The sequence below is a fragment of the Megascapheus bottae genome, chromosome 5 (assembly GCF_031878675.1).
Source record: "Megascapheus bottae isolate mThoBot1 chromosome 5, mThoBot2.hap1, whole genome shotgun sequence".
Taxonomy (NCBI): Eukaryota; Metazoa; Chordata; class Mammalia; order Rodentia; family Geomyidae; genus Megascapheus; species Megascapheus bottae.
Window position 1 is genome coordinate 69,355,614 of NC_143513.1, and position 18,889 is coordinate 69,374,502.

General features: G+C 39.1%; 1 protein-coding gene across 2 annotated transcripts in view; it reads left to right on the forward strand.

Moving 5' to 3' along the window:
* Nucleotides 1–4,458: 4,458 nt before the first annotated feature.
* Nucleotides 4,459–18,889, forward strand: part of Mkln1 (muskelin 1) — a 206,899-nt gene continuing 192,468 nt past the window's right edge. Inside the window, exon 1 of one of the 2 annotated variants that reach the window (XM_090333313.1) lies at nt 4,459–4,640. The gene's annotated coding sequence lies outside the window, so the exon portion shown is untranslated. The remainder of the gene's footprint in view (nt 4,641–18,889) is intronic. The other variant, XM_090333314.1, reaches the window with a different exon arrangement.

The following is an 18,889-nucleotide window of genomic DNA, read 5'->3' on the forward strand; positions in this document are numbered from 1 at the left end:
GAGTGCTTGCCTAACGTGCATGAAGTCCTGGGTTCAATTCATCAGTACCACATAAACAGAAAGGGCTGGAAGCGGCACTGTGGCTCAAATGGTAGAGCACCATCCTTGAGCAAAAGAAATTCAGGGACAGTCCCCAGTCCCTGAGTTCAAGCCCCAGGACTGGTTCTAATGTAGTTCAATAAAAATTTATACTTGCCTGACTAGCTTAGGCTGGCCTTGAACTTGATTCTCCTGCCTCAGCTGATTCAGATATACACCATCACATGCTTGGCAACCATTCTCCAAGTCCTGGTTGCACTATGGATCCTAAAGCTTATCCCATATGTATTCCACACAGGAAGGAGGAAAAATGAAACATCAATAGTAGTCTCCAACTGAATTAGACTTTAGGCCTCACCCACTTCTGTTTATAACTGTCTACCTCAATTGTAAATGGAGATGAAAAGATGGGGCTTGTAGCTCAGTGGAAGAGCACTTGTATAGTTCTACTGAGGTTCTAGGCTTTCTTCCTGACACCACAAAAGGGGGAAGGTGCTATGAGAAGATTATTAATTTTTAAAACTAGACACTTTGCCACCTCAAGCTTAATCAGGGTAAATAGATTGCATCTAGCAACCTCTGCCTTTTGTAATTTTAATTCTGTTCTCTTATTCCTATTTGACACATATCCATTTTCCAAATTATGCATTTTCAACCTTTTTGTTTTTAACATAGTATAAAAGTTCGGCTTCCCAAAAGGGTATCCAACCCATTCACATTTGTTTACTTTCATTCCTTCCATTTTATTTTTTTCTGTTCACCACAGATTGTTTTCTGACATATTATTTTTAAAAATAAGTGCTTTTTTGCATTAAATAAATGCCTTTTTCTTCTCCTTTTCTTGGGGGGAGAGAGCGCCATTACTTAAGAAGGAAATCAGGGCCTTGCATTCTTACTCAGCTTTTTCACTTATGGCCAAGGCTCTGCTAATTGAGCGCCACCTCCACTGCTGGGTTGTTGCTAGTTAACTAGAGATAAGAACCTCTGCATGGGCTGGCAGCTGAGAACTGAGATTTACAGATCTAAGACTCCTGAGGAGCTAGAATTTTTATTTGTGGAAATTGCTGGTGCCTGGCTCAGATAAATGCCTTTTTCTGACATAACTATCTTCCTGAGTCTCCAAGATTATCAGTGATTATGCTAAGGAAGAAACACAATTTACTTACATAAGGTCATTTGGTGCTCATTTTCCTCATTTGTTTTAGCATTATGTGTAGAAAGCAACAAATATTTGGCAAGCTCTCTCCAGCAGACCTGGAAAGTCCTGGCTTGAGCAAACTGCAATGTAGTTTCTTGCTCTTTTCCTGGTTTACCTATTGAAGGAAAAGGTAAAGCTTTTATCCCAGAATTCCAAAATCCTCCTTTCAAAATCCTCATATTTCTCTTAGTCTACCAAACGCAAAACAAGTTACAACAATGATAACAACCCTGGGGTACATTTTTGTGGCTCCCTATTCCCAGCACATTTGTTCTTGAAGAGATTGAAACTTTTTCCCATGAAAGCGAGAATCTTGCAAAGTTGGTTATAGTTCTGAAACAGACTTGCAAATGAAACCAGGCTTGAGATTTCTGGTAAAATGATTAATCATTTTAATACTCTTCCACTTACATGAATACATTGCTTCTGAAAGAAGCCATTTTTCCTCTTGTCTAGTTCCCAGTGATAGCTTCCACTTCATACCACAGCAGGACACTTGCTTCCTAGGGGAACCAAGGATCCTGAACTTAGCAAACAGTACAAGTGTTACCAGTTAGATAGGAATGTTGCTGTTTTCACCATGGGGAACAATATGAAAGAAGAAACCCAAGTTTTATTAAAGCCATATAACTTCTCCCCAACTTCACTATTCTAATTGACTTCATTCTTAAATATTATTATTTTAGATCTCCTATGGGTATGATTGGGCTATAAACTGGTATGCATTTTTGTTAAATCTTAGAATGACAGTTATACAGAGCATGTTCTAAAAATGCTTAGTAATACATATAAAATAAATAAACTGTTATAAATAAACCTTGAAATAGTTGGTTCATGGTATTGGGCCTTGTGCTCTCTTCTGAGAGTAGATTGTTGTGACTCCTACCTTACAGTATCTGCTGCTTGTCATATAATTTGGGGGCAGAGGGATGAAAGACCAGTTCTGCTGCTGGAAATGCCTCCATTTCCATCGCTACCACCTTCTCACAACAATTCGATCCACAAGAATGAGGTATAGTGGTCATAAGGAGAAAATAATTAATAAGTTAGTTAATAAAATTTAAACCTCTATTACACTATGAAAGGAACTTGTCTTATCACAGTCCCAGAAGTGAGAGAACTTTGAGGGTGACAAAGAAAAACACTTGATCAAAATAAAATTACTAGAAAAAAAGGTAGATGAATGAACATGACCTTCTTATTTGCACTGTAGAATGTATGTAAGTATGATGTACTGGCTAGTATCTGTTTAAACATGAAGCTTCAGGTACTGGGATTAACTCAGTGGTGGAGAAAAAGTTTAGAACGTAAAAGGCTTTAGGCTCCATACTCAGGACTTAAAAAATTAAAAAGAGGGTTCGCCAATGTTAGAAATAGCTGGGGATGTTGGGGTTTCTCATAGGAATAAGGACACCAACTCAAAAGGAAGTGGGCAAGGCAAAATATACTTCTGCAGAAGAGTGTGCCATCAGCTAAAAATCTGGCAAGCATAAACCAAGAGCAGGCAGGCTGATCCTTTTTTATCTCTAACCCAGCAGGCCCTGTCCCTCTGCTCAGATTGGCTGAGCTCAGATTCACAATCTACAAAAGGATATGGCTTAATAAATGGGATGTATTTGGAAATTCAAGGAGCTTCTAACAGGATGCCTTAACAGTGCAGCAGGAAAGGATGTAATTAAAATGTAATTAACAAGGGCCAAGTCAGGTGGCCAAAGCAGGAACTTAAAAAAAAATGATGTCATGATTAACAGAAAGGAAGCAAAATATGATAGAAAAAAAGCACTTTTCGGATAAGATTGGCTATATGTTGTCAATTGTTGAAGCTTGATGATGTGTTAATAATGAGAGAGGTTAGATGCATTTTTCCTCTTCTTTCTACCTTTTATGCATGCTTAACACTTTGTGTAACAAGTTATTATAAGAATATTTTTAAAAATTAAAAAAAACTGGTCTAAACTTTTTCTGAAGAAAGAGACTTTTCTATGGAGGAAAGCCTTCCTAAAAGGGGCTTTATAATGTATTCATCAGTGGAGTTCAAATCTGATCTGAAGCCAGATGTGGTTTGGGAGGTGAGAGCCAGGGAGCTTGTGAGTTCAAGGCCAGTCTCGGCTACATAGTGAGATCCTGCCTAAAAACAAAACAAAAAAAGAGCAAACAAAACTGTGCCAAATTCAATTTATTTACGTGCTTCAAACCTGGACACGAGTCCTGCAACTGGTATTCTACAACTGAATTTGGAAAAATTAAGCTTTCATGAGTAGCATTTGAAAATGTTGAAATTAAAAAGTTCCAGTGGGAGAAGATAATACTTGCCAGAATTCATTCCTCAGTTCTCTGGTTGTTTTTGTTTTTACAAAATCTAGTTATTTGCACTTTCATGTTTTTTGGGCCCCCAAGGACTAAATGGAGAATCGGGACTTTGTGTAAATTAATCCCTAAAATACAATTCATCTTATCGCTTAATATTTCTATTGTTTTCTCTAGTTAAGAGAGGAAAAACCTTGAGAATTGACTATATAATTTTCTAAAAGCAAAAGATTTTTCTTAGGTATCATAGAGAATCCACTTAAGACACAGATTGCCTCCATTGCTTAAATAAATAAAGAGTATAAATAAATTAATCATTTTAAGAATCTATTTTATAGTGTCACTTCTTTGTGAAATTTCCCAAGTAAAGTATCACATTTTTCATTTTCTCAACTGACCTGCTCTGAAACAATGAGCTGCCATGCTCACTTTCACCTATGTGCTGGATTACAGAAGTATTCAGAATGCTTGTCTAGGGTGTAATTTTAGTGGTCTGACTGCACACAAGAAAGGCTCTCAAATGCTAGCGAGGTAGGAATGCATTGATCCTCACGAGTCCTGTTGGCTCAAGGTGATCATGTCATGCTTTGTGACTTTTTTTATTGTTCTGCTTAGGTTTCAACCAAATTTTCAGGTGACTATGAGGTGAAATGCATGGTGGAACTTATCACACAGTATTAAAAGGATGTGGAGTGGATTTGCTACTCAAAATTAAATCCTGAGAAATAAATTCCTCAAAGGCATTGAATGTATAGGAGAAAAGGGAAGACAATACTTTATCATTAAAAATCAATCCGATATTTAGGCTAAGTGCCTCTTGCGAAAATTTTCTTACATTTCAGTAGCTTGCAAATCTTGGTTTACAAACTACTTTCACACTCATTATTTTCTTTGATCCTCTAACAACCAGGGAGATAAGAAGACAATCTAAAGAAGGAAATTGCATCTTGGATTTAAGCACTTCCAGACGATCTCCACTAGCTGGAGGAATACAGTGATGCTGAAAACTATGCAAGTCACTAAGTACTCTGCCCTCTCCTACCTGCTCCTGTGGCTGTGTTTGCTTCTATGGAGCGTTCAAAGAAGCAAAGACCTGGTGAGTCTTGGTGAAGACCTGAGTCTTGATGAAACACAAGTTTTCATAATGAACAAGCAGACATTGGCTATAAAAAAAAAATGAAGTAGGCCAGGAGTTTGGCCTAGTGGTAGAGTGCTTGCCTAGCGTGCATGAAGACCTGGATTCGATTTCTCAGTACCATATACATAGAAAAAAGCTGGAAGTGAGGCAGAGACTCAAGTGGTAGAGCTCTAGCCTTGAGAAAGTCCAGGGACAGTGCTCAGGCCCTAAGCTCAAGCCCAGGACTGGCAAAACAAACAAACAAACAAACTTGGATTACTTTAATTAGCAAGTAAGATGATGTACGCTCTACCCAATGCTCTATAATTGTGTTTGTAGGTGCCCGAAAATCCTGGTTAAGTAGAGGTTTCAGAAATTTTCCAGCTAGGCAATCAATGTTCCCTGGAAAATCCCATGACTACTTCTTGCCCAGGAGGAAATCCAACACAATCTTGGACAGACCCACAAGGACACACGGTTGCTTGAGGAGTACTTGAAGCTATGAATTTGCTGAGGAGGGCCTCTACCACTTGTACCATACTGTGAAGCCTTACTGCTTTTGGTTGATTTTTAGATAGAGTCTTGCTTTTCTTGATGTGCAAGTCTGAAATATGATCTTCCTACCATTGCCTCTCAAGTACTTAGGATTACTGGCATGCACTACCACACCCTGTTTCTTTTCTTTTTATAGAATAGGGTCTCTCCAGTTTTTGACTGGGCCGACCTTGAATCATGAACTTCCTACCTCTCAAGTAGCTGGAGAGGAGCTTGTTCTTGAGCCTTCAAGTTCTCAGTGGCTCCTGTTGTGTCTCAGATGGAAAACTGGAAACCTATGGGAACTTGCCATGCCCTGACACACTGTCAGGTCCCCTGAGGCATCAGTAGAGGCCACTAAGAAGTGTCTTTCACCTCTGCTGGTTTACCTAATTTGCAAAAGGAGTAAAGGAAAAATGTCCAGTATTTTGGAGAAGACTGCTGAATGGACTCATTGATTCTATATGGACATCAACAGTCTATAGAAATGATATGATCACATTAATAAATTCTGAAGCCCTGGCTCAGGTCTGACATGTTCCAAATTCATATTTGCTTCAGACACAAAATTCAATTCCAAATGTCTGGTCTTTGTCTTTTCAGCAGAATAGGTCTATGCTTGGAGATAGCTGCAGACCTCTCCCTGCCTGTTCCTGCCTTTGTCTTTCCTACTGAGTGGCATATTCCCTGGGAGATCTCAGGATAGTTCCAAAGCCTCGTTGGGTAGCTGGCCATCATGCTTTTACAGAAAGTACCCATGACCAGCCAGGTTCACCAGCATATGGACAGTCAGTTCTTTACAGTCTTCTCCAAACTCTTCCTTTGTTACAGTGTCCACTGGAATGAGCCATGGAGCTAAGCAGGCAAGCATATTCAATAATTTCAATCAAATACAGTACATAACAGATTCTTTGAAAGTGCTTATTATTATAAGCATTAGTATCTACCCACCATAGTATCTACCATCTTGCTCTTGAAGCCACCAGGGAAGACTGAAATCACAGGTGCAGGATGGAGTGGCTCCTCATGCAATAATGAATGCCATCCAAGAGGATGAGGAGACAATAGGGATCAATTAGGTTTCTGACTTCAGCCAGGTGTCAGTGGCTCATGTCTATAATCCTAGCTACTAGGAAGCCTGAGATCTAAAGATCATGGTTCAAAATCACCCTGGGCAAGAAAGTCCATCAGACTCTTATCTCCAATTAACCACCAGAAAATCAGAAATGTCACTGCATTGCTGCTCCAGGGGTTGAAAATGGATTTATGCTGAGTCACCCCAGTTTTCATTTCATCCAGTGATGGTGAGCATAATTTCTGGAACGAGCTTTTATGACCTTGGGAAATAGAAAAAAATATCCCTGTGACTTCTATTCCCCATATGTGACGTTATCATGAATTATACTGCTATCCCCATTAGGCTGAGGAGAAGACTAAATGCATTCACACGGGTGAGGAGCTTAGAACATTGCCTGGCGTGTGTTCTGTGCTGGAGAAGTATTAACTCTTCTCCTCCAGCCATCTAATAGTAATCTACAGTGTCTGCCCTGGATATGGCGAGATATTGAGACATAAAGACAAAAATGCCATGTGTGATCTCCATGGTTATATAATCTACACTCTCAGTTGCTGTTTTATGTACATTTCTTTTTTTCTTACCCAGAAGTTGGAAAGTACTTAATAAATGTTGCTGAATGTATGATTGTCTTTGGGGGCAAGAAAGGCTGCTAGTCATTTTGATCGCATGACAGCATGTAGCCGTGTGTGCTCCATACCATGGGAGTATTAGTTATACTTCAATGATCACTTGAGAAGAATGAATGCTGAGATTGATTGAGTATGTGGACAGTGAGGGGGGAGGGAGAGGAACTGAGGAGCTAGAGGTGCACTGGTGGAAGTCTTCCAAGAGGCAGAATCATTGAGCTCAGTGCTGATCAGAGAGTGGGCGTCCGCCAGTATGAGAAGAGGGCTAAGAGTGTTCCAGGCAGAACGAACATTGTGTGCTGAGTTAGAGAGGCGTGAAATAGCACAATACATCCAGGGAGCTCCAAGTAGGCAAAGTATGAGTGGGGCCCATCCTCATTGTGACATACAGTGTACATTTGTTAAGGGAGTATTTGAGATTTGAGGCTATGAAATGAAACAAAACAAGGGAGATATTCTTTGCATCACTGTCTTTTAGCATTCACTAAACAACTGGTTAAGGACTAAATGACTAGAGTTTTAAGTTGTTCAGTATGGTACTTGCTCTGGGAGGAATGCTGTTGTTCTGTACTGGTTGCTATATAAACAACCCCTTCTTGACATCTGCTAGAAGAAATCCATTTTAATCTTTCTCTTCTCTTCCTTTTTCTCTCTTTCTCACCATCTCTTTTCTTCCCTCCCCCACTCTCTGTCCTCTCCCTCTCCCTTCTTGTCTCTTCCTTCTCCCCTCAAAGTAATGAGGATGAATTACAAGTAAAGTTGCTTGGTATAGGTGAATATATTTTTGCATAGTAACACATTGCTCTAAATCAAAGGTCAGCAAATCACAGCCTGAGGGACAAATCTGCTCCACTGCTTGCTTTTGTACTTAATTTTTATTGGAACACAGCCTTGATCATTTGTTTACATGTTGTATGTGACCATTGTAGTGCTACTAAAGCAGAGCAGTATAGTGAGTGACAGAGACTACGAGGCCTGCACAATGTAACATTACTTACCAGATGTTCCTTTATAGTAAATGTCAATCATTATTTTAGATTCAGCTTTTCTGATCTGACAAGTAGAAGCCAATATTTAAAACGAGGCCTTGAACTGGTTGAGAACCCACATAGCAAACAATAGGCTATTACATTTTTTAAAAAATTCACCATTAAAGAGAAAGAAGGTTGAAAATATGTAAGCCATAGAAAGTGTACTAACATGACTAGATGAATAGATTCTGAGGTGGCCTCAAATTTTCCAGAAACAAACAAGGTGGGATTTTTCCTCTGTATTGGTTATCTATTGCTTCATAACAAATCCCCTTACAATTTAGTAGCTTAAAACAGCTACCATTTGCTGTTTCCCATGAGCCTGGGAGTTGGCTGAGTGGTTTTGCTGACCTGGGCTGGGTCCAGCTGTTCATAGTGGACTTGCTCACACATTTGTGGTCAGCTGGTGTGTTGGCTTGAGACTGGCTGGCCTAGCATGGCCTCAGTTGGGACAGTACACAATTTCTCGTTTTCCTGCAGGCTGGCCTGGGTTTGCTCAGTGAACAGTGGCAGGTTCAAGAGGGAAAATGGAAGTAAACACTTAAGGCTCAGCTTGGACTCCACACACTGTTACTTCCGGTACATTCTAGAAGCCAGCTCAAGTCAAAAGGCCAGCCCAGATTCAAAGGATAGGGACACAGACTCCAATTCTTGGTGCAAGAAGCTGCAAAGTCATCACAAGCAACAGGAAAACAAGAAGGACAGAATTGGGACCATATTTGAAATCACAATCAATCAATTATGATCTAAAACAGCATGTATTCTGACCACAGTTTATTTTTTTTTTAAACTCATCTCTACAGTCTCTACCGGAAAGAAATATTCACCATACATGTCTCTTCCGCCCCGCCCACAGATATGAATCATGGTATTTTCAACTAAGTGGACCATTATCCTCTAGCTAATGACAGATACAGAGGAGGAGCGGAATAGAGTCTGTCAAAATGTACTATCAGATGAGGCTCAGACCCACATTCAAATGCTACTTGAAAAATCTCACCAGGGAATCAGGATTAATTTTAATGGGCAAAGAGGAACAGGGAAATCACTGTCACAGACTTAACTAATGAGTGAGCTTGGACAGACTTTGAGCATAAAGTTTACGCATACGTCTAATGTTCTTGCTAACCATTCTGTTCCCCTTCATTTCTATTATCGGGTGGTGTTAAAATTCATCATTGATGTCATAAGTATATGGATATGAATATGATTGAAGAGGCAGATTTGGGCTATTGTTTGTTATTCAAGGACCATGTAAGGATTCTTTAAAACTCTTGCTAGAAAACCTTTACAATTGCCAAACTTGCCTCGATAAATAATGTTAATTATAAGTAGTGACAGGGATATCCGAAAACTTCCTTAGCTGCTCTTTTCTCTAGACCATAGGAATTCCATTAAGAAAAGAACAAACATAGATAGCCTTTGCTTCTCAGACTATTTCAGAATCCCTGAAAATCTAAAAACAGAAACAAAACTCCCAAACCACTCAGACAAAACCACACAGCTTAGATCTGAAAATGTTCTTTCTGGGCCAAAGCCAGTCAGGGTCCTTGGTCTTATTTTCTGGAAGGCAATGCCTTTATTAAACTCCAACTTCCACTGAGCTATCACTATTGGACTTCTTCAGGGGCAACATTAGTGGGATAGGAAGAATATATTCAAAGTTAGAAAACTATTAGATGCCTGTTAACTCTGGCCCCAGGCATAACTGCAAATGAGAAGATGTGTGGGCAGATGTATACATATACATAGAGTGTATATGTATATATACATGTGTATATACATATGTGTATGTGGAAAGGAACAGAGATATTGACATTGCTGAAGACATAGAGATAAAACCTGCAGGAAGCTTGCAGATGACTGATTATGGGGGGTTAGGAAATAGAATAATCCTGAGAAAAATGGACTTCTAGATTTGGGGTGCAGAGAATCAGAAGCTAACCTTGGGTGGGTCACATGAAGGTGAAATGCTATATCCTATCTACCTGGTGGAGTGCTTAGAAATCTGGACGGAAACAAATGTGTCCTTTCCTCCCTCAGGATCTCCCACCACCTTAGGAATTCCTTACAAAACAAAACTCCTGCCAGCCAGCTGCCACTGGAAAGGAGACAAACAGGATAAGCTGCTAAGAGGTGGTAACAATGAACAAAAACCAGGCTCAGGTGAAAGGAGGGGGTAACTATGTCACCTCTCCTATCTCTCCCTTATCACGGCTCAGAGGCAGCCCAGAGCTCTTCTTTCTGCAGAGGAAGTTGTGTGTGTATGTTCTCTCAGGCCTACCTTGGCATTCCTTGATGTCTCAGGGAAGCAGATGACCCTGGCTGAGCAAGACAGTCAGCAGAACAGCAGCCCTTGATGCTGCATTTGGAAATTTCCATTCTTTGCTTGCAGCTCTGAAAAAAAAAAAAAGAAAGAAAGAAAAAAAAAATCTGAAGAGCCCAGTAGCTGGGAAATTTCCACGATGGAAAATTTTAACATATTCTTTAGCTCTAAACTATGCAGGTTTATAGACACTATTTTTTTTCTTTTGGTAATTTCCTTTCTTAACAATAATTTACGAACGTGGTAACACTGGAGCTGTGGGAATAAGGAGGGCAAGACGACCTGGAGGGGAATGGGCATGGCTCAGACAGTGGGAGGCTGTACTACATAAATGTGTGACCACCCAAACAATAGAAAGGCAGATTGCACAAGACCCACTGGTTGGGAACTCGTCCAAAATTGAGATAAGTTTGCCCTAGAGCACTGCAGAGAAATTGGTGTAGAGCCTGGAAGTAGAAAGGGGATAGGGGCAATTTTAAACAGGAGATGGGGAGAGCAATGCTAGACAGATCCCTTAGACCACTATTTCTTGCACCTAAGGGTGAATAAGAATCACCGGAGACTTCTCTGTAGCAGCTGATCATGATTCAGCAGGTCCAGGAAAGGGCCTGGGTGGGGCCCTAGTGCTTCCCAGGTCACGTTCAGGCAGCAAGCCTTCTCAGGACCACAGTGTACAGGCATAGCCAGGCAAGGCCACAAACAACAACTTCATCAATGTGAGGTCAGCAGAGCAGAGCCTAAGGTTGGCTGGAGGTGAGTTCCTTTGGGGTTGTTTTCTCACATTACAAAACTGAAGCCTAAGCGTAGAACTGAATGTCTGTCTCCTGGCTCTCCGTGGAGATCTGGCTAAGGGGAGATTTTTTGGAATGTGACACTGTCTCCCATTGCCAGAAGGATGACTACTCCAGCAGACTCAATGAGGAGGTCTTCTAGATTAGGTGAAGGAGAGAGATGTTTCAGAGGAAATTACTTCTATCCCAGACAGAATATTTGTTACACTATTACTATTACACAAATTTCCATTTTCCTAACAGGTATTTCATTTTTGAGACATAGCTAGAAAGATAAATAGGTAGTCAGACAGACAGACAGGCGAACAGAGACAGATAAAAATCAGTGGCATCCTTAGTCTAGGATATTACCACTGCTTAATTTGTAGTGTGTCTGCTATTTACATTTTGTTTTCTTTTTTCTTTTGTCAGTCATGGGGCTTGAACTCTGGGCCTGGGCGCTGTCCCTGAGCTCTTCAGCTCAAGGCTACTGCCCTACGCCACTTCTTGTTTGATAGATTAATTGGAGATAAGAGTCTCTGGTACTTTACTGCCCGGACAGGCTTTGAACCTGGATCCTCAGATCTCAGCTGCCTGAGTAGCTAGGATTACAGGTGTGAGCCACCATGCCTGGATACTATTTACATTTTTAAAGTGACATTTGTCTCAGTTTTCATTTTCAGTAGAGTTTCGGATGGTTATGGTTTCATTTCAAATAAAAATACATAGAAAAACATATGGAAGGAAAAAGAAGATTACAATCATGAAAACATGATTGAAATCAGAATGTAACAAGCATATTAACATATATAGTAAGAGTAGATTGATCTAGTATTCTATCACCTGTATATTATTTAAAAATCAATAGATTAAAATGAGTGCTCAGCCAGGCGCCAGTGGCTCACGCCTGTAACCCTAGCTACTCTAGAGGCTGAGATCTGAGGATCAAGGTTCAAAGCCACCCCAAGCACAAAAGGACCTGAGACTCTTATCTCCAATTAACCTCTAGAAAACTGGAAGTGAGGCTGTGGCTCCAGCGGTAGGATGGTAGCCTTGAGCTGAAGAGCTCAGGGACAGGGCCCAGGCTGAGTTCAAGCCCTATGACTCACAAAGAAATAAATAAAAAAATTTTAAAAAGTGTTCCTTCTGGTATGACAACTTATTGTCATACTAGGCCCAAGGATAAGGGAAATATATTAGACAAAAAGATGATTTAAAGCTTGCAGATTGCTTAGAGACTTAAAATTAGTTGATATTTTTTTTACTGTGAGGCCAAAGTGTGATTCAGCATTGACACAAGCCTCCTGATTACTTAAGTAAAATAGTTAGGATTTTTTTCCTTACTGTGGGTCTTAATGAGCAATTACTCACCTGTTTTAAAACCTACAGCCAATCAAACAGAGTTTGTTTGATCCAACAAAAGGTCACATTTTTTTAAGGAATAGTTTTTTTTGTTAATGTTTAAGGTGAAATTCATATTAAAACACTGGCTACTTTTTTCTTCATAAAAACTGGCCATTTTGAAGAGAAACATTTATGACATTGAGTAACTCTACCAGTCATGAGTAGTTCTAAAACATTTTTATCACCCCCAAAAGGAAGCCCACGCACAGTAAGCAGTTGCTGTCCAATCTTCTCTCCCTTTTCCACTCACCCCCAGAACCACCAATTTACTGTTTTTCCTATGGGATTTACCCACCCTGAATATTTCATGTAACTGGATTCCTACATTACGTGGCCCTTTGTAAAGTCGCATCTTTTTAAGAATAGACATTATAAAATAAAATTTAGCATTGAATGCTTGTAAGCATGAAGTCATTATAGGAGTTTATACATGGGGGAATATTATTATATAGATTAATAAATTGGGATTCAAATGAATTGTCTGAGACAAATATGCTCTGGAAAAGCAAGGAATAACCCTCTTTGACAAGGGCTACTTGTTCCCAAATGTCGCAGCTATAGCTCAGCTTCATTTCCCTTATCTCATACAGATGGATAGATACCCCCGCTAGTATAACAACTTCACAGAGGTTGATTCAAACATTGAATGTATTGATAGTTGCTTACAGCTGCTGTTTCTCTGGCAGCGCAATAAGTCCATGCAAACTCTTTTGAAGAGCTCATTAAAACTGCTAAAATAAAGTCTTAGAAGCAGGTGCATTCATTAGCTGAAATGCAGACGATTATGTTAATATCACATTCAGGTGACAAATTTAAAGGCATCAAAATGGTGCAGGATAAAAGAGTCTTCAAGAGCTAAAGTTAACTTCTTCCTTTGCGGAGCTCTTTGTTTTGTGAAGCATGTGACTGGCTCTAGCTTTCCAGTGCAGGATCTCCAGTGTTACCTCACTAAAACCTTTTTCAGTTTTCTATCCCCACACAATTTCCTGGGTGTCTATTTAGGAAAAGGAAGGTAAGAAATGCCTGTAATCCTGGTCCTAAGTCATTAACAACTTATGGCCTGAGGGTAGGAGAAGCACATAAAAAGATGATTCAAATAGGGAGTCTGGGCTAGGGATGCAGCTCAGTGACAGAGCTATATATTCAAGGTCCTGGGTTGATTCCCATTACCAAACAAATAACGAAATGTAGAGAATGATTCTCCATTCTTTTTCTTTTCTTTGCCAGTACTGGGGCTTGAAATCAAGTCTTGAGCACTGTCTTTGGACTTTCTCAAAACTAGCGCTCACAAGACTAGAGCCATAGCACCACTTCCAACTTTTTCTATGTATGTGGTACTGAAGAATTGAACTCAGGTCTTTGTGCATGCTAGGTAAGCACTCTAGCACTAGGCCAAGCTCTTGGCCCTCCCAATTCTTTTATTTTGCCATTTTAAATTTTCACATTATTAATTATTATTAATACATGAAGGATGTATATGACATCTATAATACATGGAACATTGAAAGTCAGAAAGTAAATAAGATATTAGTGTCAATATCTTAATATTTTCCAAAATTTCCATAACAAATATGCAAATTAAAATTTTTCAAAAATTTAAACATTATTAAAAATTCCTGTAGCACCTTTCCATAGTCAGTTTTGTTGCTTGTGAAACTGGATTACTATTTAATTAGCTAATAAGGGGAAGCTTGGTGAAGTTCTCCAGGTCCCTTCCTGCTCTGAAATATAGACTATCTGTGAAAAACTTGGTTCTCCTTCTTTAGAGAAAGAATAAGAAAATACAGAGGATATCAGACCACTTAAAATCTAAGCATGCTAAACTTGGTTTTATGTTTTCCTTCAGAACCTTAGTCAAGTGGGCCCAGAAGTAAATATATCTTGCAAAGGAAAGTGACTTAGGACCACTTCGAGGACAAATGGACTTTCGTATTTTTTAAGGTATATCCTCTGGGAAGCCTTTGTAAGATAATGCCTAACACATTTTTGTGTTTTATTTTCTTCAAAATTCTGTGCTAAAATAACTTACTGATTACAAACTATAAATGTTGAGGAGGCAGGTCCAGTATTTAACTTCTCTACTTACATGGAAGGCTCACATAGTGTGCGTTTCATAAACAGTTCAAAATTAAGTAGCTAAAAGGTCAATTACAAAGTGTAACAGTCCTGTCTTTTTGCCTTTCTTCCTCTTCAAGGTTTCTTGTTTCTTTTGGACAATTGTTATTTTCCTTCTTTCTTCTTGCACAGAATTTAAAATGAAAAGCGGGAAAATCCTTTTGGGTTGGGGGAAGGAAAATATTTGTAGTAAGTGTGTGTTGTGCAGTATTCCTCCTTCATGTGCCGGGGATATATTCCAAAATTCTCAGAAATGTCTAAAATCATAGACAGTACTAAAACCCGTGATGTAACATTTCCCCCACCTAAATCAACACTGTGACCTTCAGTTTTGCAGTTACAGGTTTGACTGCAAAATGAATCCAAAGTGTCTTTTCCTTCTCCTCCAGTCCCTGGTTTTCACTACAGATCTCAACAGACTCATACAATTTTTCCCTTTCTTTATGAAGTCAAGAAGGTTCACTTACAAGAAACACTTTGTAAATTCTCCCAGAACTGTTCAAGTCATTAGCATCTTGTGTGCTAGAGTCTGTATTAACCAAAATAAAGAGCTACTTGAACAAATCACAGCGATGGGTAACATACAGCCCAAGGATACATTGGCCACGGGGATGGTTTACTTCCAAGCTAGGATAGAACAAGATGACATAAAATTTTACCATGCCACTCAGAACTTCATGCAACTTAAAACTTAAGACTCGCCTTTTTAAAAAATTTTTCATTTCTTTCTCTTTTTTTTATCCACTGGATCCAACTCCTGTGGAGTTGGAACTGGGTGAGATAAGGAGAAGTGTCGTATACATGCATGCATATACACCTCTCTCTGTAGGTAAGAATGGCCTAATCAAGTCTCTGTTCCAAATTGCCACTCTAAATTTCACTAGCTGGGACTTAACATAGACACAGCAGCTTTGACTGCTGGACAGCTCCGAGTCTCCTTAGAAGCACTTTCCCATTTACCCTTTTTCCTCTATTTGATTTTCAGAACTGGTGCCCTTCCAGAAGCTGAAGATTCTATACAGAAGTAGGAAGGTGGTTTGAAAAGGCTTCCATCTTTCCCACAAACACTAAGTTCAGAGGGGACACTTCAGAGTACAAGATGAATGTGAAAGGCTCCTACAGTCAGGTTTCTTTCTACGGAGATGTCTCTTTAGGAGCATATCTGGTTTCATGATCTTGAGACTTTCCAAGGATAACAGTCTGTTCTACTTTGTTCCTCCCAGTTTTCTACTCATCGACCAATCAATGGAGCACAAACAGCATTATAACCACAACGCCCAAAAGGAAATAAATAAAAAGAAAATGTTGAGTGAGCCCTGCTCCTGCAACTTAAAAGAAAATAGCTTAATGTTACTGATGTAGGATGTAGTCTCAAAGAAATAGACTCTGGGGCCCTCAGGTCCCTGAAGGATGCAATAAATGAGACAAAATTTTTGGCTGGAAGACACTTGGATTTATTGGTCCAAAGTGTTCATCACATCAGGAGAGCACAAATCCAGAAAGGGAAATTATATAATTGATTTATAAGCCTAAATACCAGTGTGCTGTCTAAACCTTTCCCTATTTCATCTTCTTATGCCCTTTTGATACCTTTTAAGAAGGAAAGAAAGAAAGAGAGAGAGAGAGAGAGAAAGAGAGAGAGAAAGAGAGAAAGAGAGAAAGAAAGATTCTGAAATTATTTCATCTAAGGCCCTTGCCTTAAATGATATTCAAACAATTATAATACTACCTACAATGAACAAGGTACCTAAATTTGACATTCTAGGTACCCCTTTCGGAAGAATTTAGGCAGTGCCACAGTATTCTGAACCAACTAGATACAATAACACAAAGAACAAAAGTAGTAACAAAGATTCTTCTGAGATAGAGTATCATATGGAAACAGCCAGATAGTCTGGCTCTCCACAGTGTCTACATAGGAGATTCTTTCAAAATGAGGTGTAATGATGTAAGTGGGTTTGTGGTTTTAAAAGCCAAATTTGGAAAGTCAATTAGCTAATAGACAGAGGATAGGAGATTGTGAAGTATAATTTTGGCTAAGTAAATAGAACAGTGAGAATTTTAAATGATTATTATTTTAATGAATTGTAAAAAGAAAAGATTCAAACACAGAACAATACCAAGTTGAAAAGAAACACTACAAAGCATCACTGAAAAAATAACTATTATAAATGTTAGAGGACTATCATTTCAGACATGGACATAAGAGATATGTTAGAACTTTAAAAAAATTACTTAACTTGGGCAATTGAGCAGTCTTATTATTGATTGTCCAATTTAAAGAAACTTAAAGCCTTATTAATTTCTTTGCCGGTCCTGGGGCTTGAACTCAGGACCTGAGCACTGTCCTTGGGCTTTCTTTTTTTCATATTGTTTTCTGTTTTTCATATATTTTATTGTAATTAATAGAAGGGTTACATTATATTCACCAGATAGAAAATGCATTACTTCACAAACATTGATACCCTTTCTCATGTCTTGGTCCCCATTTCCCTCCCCCCACCCCTGCCCCTCATCTTGTTCCCCCCCTTCCCTATCCTATTTCCAATAACCAAATAAACATATATACAGTATATCAGATAACTAGGCAAAATACCGTAACCGTATGAGATAACCAAGGGACAGCAAAAGAGATGAGAGATAACATAGTACATTAAAAACAGCAATCACTCATTATATGGCTTTTGTTTCTATATCCTGGAGGTCCTTTCATTTAGCGTCATATTATATGGCCTTATGTATCTAGGTTTTGTTCTATTATAAATCTCTGCTAGGAGAGCCCAAGGTTTCTACTGATTATGACAAATGAGGGAAACCATTGAGCCTATGTTCCTTTGAGTCTGGCTTCCTTCACAATATGATTTTTTCCCAATTCTTTCCATTTCCTTACAAATGGGGCCATGTCATTCTTTCTGACAGCAGCATAGAATTCCATTGTGTATAAATACATCTTGTTGATCCACTCATCAATTGAAGGGCATCTGGGTTGGTTCCCTATCTTTGTGATGGTAACTAGTGCTGAAATGAACATTATTGTGCTAGTGGATTTAGTATGTCCTTATTTCTGGATGATTGGGTAAATAAATGCCAAGTAATGGAATTGTTGGGTCATAGGGGAGCTCTATGTTTAGTCTTTTGAGGAACTTCCATACTGCTTTCCATAGTGGTTGAATGAGTTTGTACTCCCACCAACAGTGTAGTAGTGATCCCTCCTGGCCACATCCCCTCCAGCATCTGTTGTTTTAGTTTTCTTGATCCTGGCCATTCTAGCTGGAGTGAGGTGGAATCTCAGAGTTGTTTTGATTTGCATTTCTTTTATGGCCAGAGATGTCGAGCATTTCTTCATGTGTCTATAGGCCATTCTTATTTCTTCTTCAGAGAAGACTCTCTTTAAGTCTTTGGCCCATCTTTTAATGGGATGGTTGTTTCTTTGGAGACCAGTTTTGGAGTGATTCAATTTTTTGAGCTGTTGATATATTTTAGATATGAGGCCTTTGTTGTATGATTAGTGAGGATCTTCTCCCACTCTGTAGGCTTTCTAGTTAATTTGCCAGCTATGTCCTTTGCCATACAGAAGCTCTGCAGTTTAATGGAGTCCCACTTATCCAGACTTTCTTTGATTTGTTGTGTTTCTGGGTCCTTATTAAGAAAGTTTTGACCTGTGCCAAGGAGATCTAGTTTTCTGCAGGTGCCTAACCAGTTCTGCCAGCACCACTTGTTGAAGAGGTGTCCGTGGGCTTTCTCGTGGCTAGCACTCCATCACTTGATCTATAGGACCACTTTGGCTTTTTCTGTGTCTGTGGTACTGACGAATCGAACCCAGGGCTTTATGCATGCTAGGCAAGCACTCTACCACTAGGCCATGCTCCCGGCCCAAAGCCTTATTATTATTATTTTTTTAGTACTTTATCTGAAAAGCAGAAAGGAATTAATTAGAATTATCAATCAATAAGTAATTATAACCATGTGAGTTCTTTAAAAATTAGCTTTGAATTTTCTTTTATTATTAATTTCCTTTTATTTTAACTTTCTTCTTCTGCTAAAGTAAAACAGTGGACCAGTAAGAGTGTAGCAGATGCTCAGGCCACCAGGGTATCAAGATTATGAAAATCAGATTATTCTTGGTATAGGAGATTCTGTCTATGTTCTGGATAAATTCATGCCCACCACTAAGGCAAAACAAACTCTTCAATCCAAACTTCCCATTTCACATTTTCCTAAAGCATTTAGCAAATACCATTCTTGCTTAGCTAAATCTACTTCCCTGAAAGACAAAAGAAGACCTCTTTGTAAGTAAAGGTAGATAGCATTAGAAAGAGGTGTCGATCATAGTGAGGCCCATTT